This window comes from Amphimedon queenslandica, unplaced genomic scaffold, assembly GCF_000090795.2.
Source record: "Amphimedon queenslandica unplaced genomic scaffold, v1.1 AMPQUscaffold_12727, whole genome shotgun sequence".
Lineage (NCBI taxonomy): Eukaryota > Metazoa > Porifera > Demospongiae > Haplosclerida > Niphatidae > Amphimedon > Amphimedon queenslandica.
This window is the reverse complement of record NW_003547037.1, coordinates 24031-26271: the sequence shown is the minus strand read 5'-3', so window position 1 is coordinate 26271 and position 2241 is coordinate 24031.

Below are 2241 nucleotides of genomic sequence, written 5' to 3'. Positions count from 1 at the left end.
TGGAAGCATGCTACCGAGACAATGAGCTGAAGAAGAAAAGAAAGTATGAGCAAAGGGTGAGGGAAGTAGAGCATTCCTCCTTCACTCCCCTTATTTTCTCCACCTCGGGCGGCTGTAGCTCCCTCACCACTTCCTTCCTCAAGAGACTCTCTCTCCTCTACACTGACAAATTTAACAGACCCTACCACTCAACAATGAATTTCATTCGCTGCCAATATTCATTCACTATCCTTCGGTCTGCAATTCGCTGTATAAGGGGTACCCAGCATTGTGGCAAAGTAGTTGACTATTCAGATTTTGACAGAGCGGCCTCTGATGCCCACATTGGTATTTCTTAGATTTATTCCTTTTTTTAATTTTTATTTTATTATTATTATCATTATCATTATCATTATTATTATCAATATTATTATTATTATTATTATTATTATTATTATTACTATTATTATTATTATTTTTCCTTATCACTTTGTGTATCTTTCTTTACCTTAACCAATCTTTAACCTGTTCTTTGTTTTCTTCCTTATATTCCTTTCCTTAACCTACATGTTTATTTCTACCTTTTTCATAATAAATTTTTTGAGGGCTCTGTTCCCTTTTCAAATGGGCTATAGCCTTGGGTATTTTTCAAAATTTTGGCATTTCTTAAAATGGCTGTAACTCAAAAAATTAAAGTCGGAATAAGCTCAAACTTTCTACACAGCATAAGGATGTCAATATGTATCAGAAAATGTAATAAAATTTTGGGGTGATTTTGGAGCCATTTTTTGGAAAAAACCATGGGCTATAATACATGGTTAATACTATGAGTATGACTTATTTAGTTCAGAGGTTATCCATTGCTGTCCAGAGGGGTAATGCGGCTCTCGTAATGGACACTTTTTTGCCATTCTCCTCTGACTCTATTCTATTTTGAATTTATTATTTCATCTACATGTCAAACATTCTTCATGTGTTCATATTTTATTACATTATTATTATTATTATTATTGATTTCTCTCTTCTGTCCTTTTCTTTCCTTTCCCTTCTTATTCTCTTCCTCTACTCTATTAACTAACCTGTCCTACTCTATCAAATTATTCTCTTACTTTATTGTAATATTATCATTACTAATTATCATATAATAAATTATTATTATTATTATTTATTTATTGATTTATTTATAATGCTCAGGAAACTATTGAAGAGCTTAGAGAGAGTCTAAGAGAAGAGAAACAATTATTAAAGACTTTAATAGAAAAAAATAAAGACAAAGAGTGTATCAAGTAAGTATATGTATACACACACATCATTATGATCCACTAATAGCTTTATATCTTATATATTGTGTGGAATTGTAATCCGCCAGCAACTTTAAAATAATTATTTTAGTCATTTTGGCCTTGCCAGTGATTAGCGTAGGCCAAGGATATGTACATGTAGTTACTTTGTTTTTAATTAAATTATTTTATTTATTTTTTATTTTATTATTATAGATATGAGTTTAAACTACAAAAGAAGACTCTACCAGTTCATTTCAATGAATCCTCAACAGTTGATAATGTACAAGGATGTATCCTCTTAACATACCATGTACATGTACATCAATATGTATCAGTAAAACATTGGAGTGATTTCAGAGCCTAAATAAAATCCCTAATTTCACAGTTGCATATAATACATGTAAACCATAAACCTCACCAAAGTAGATCCACACTATACAGTATTACATTGAACTATGGTATGATTACATTAGCATATTGTACATGTACTAGCTTATTGTATTATAAATATTATTATTATTCTCTTATTCCTTAACTCGAAATGGTTGCCAGTTATGAGGAGAGATGATGGAGAGATTGAGTCCTTTTCATTTGATATTAGTAAATGTGATCATGTGGATATAGCTAACTCACTGTGGGGACTATCAACAAATGGAACTACTAACTAGTGAAACTAAACAAAATTAAATAAAAGTCTATATAAAATCATTTAAAAGTATTATAACGAGTAAGTTTTGCATGATTGCAATTACAAAAATAAAAAATAATATGACGCTTGAGAAATTAAACCAATCCATTCAGTCAATTCTTGTTATGTCTGGAGCGTTGAATTAGCAGTGAGAATGTGTTAAATACACTGGATAAAATAAAATGATTAGCACAAACCGTTGGCAATCACTCCAAACACAAACAAAATAAAGAAGAGAAGGAACAGAGCCAGAAGGGACCAAGAACAGAACAAAGAACAAAAGAACAAGAA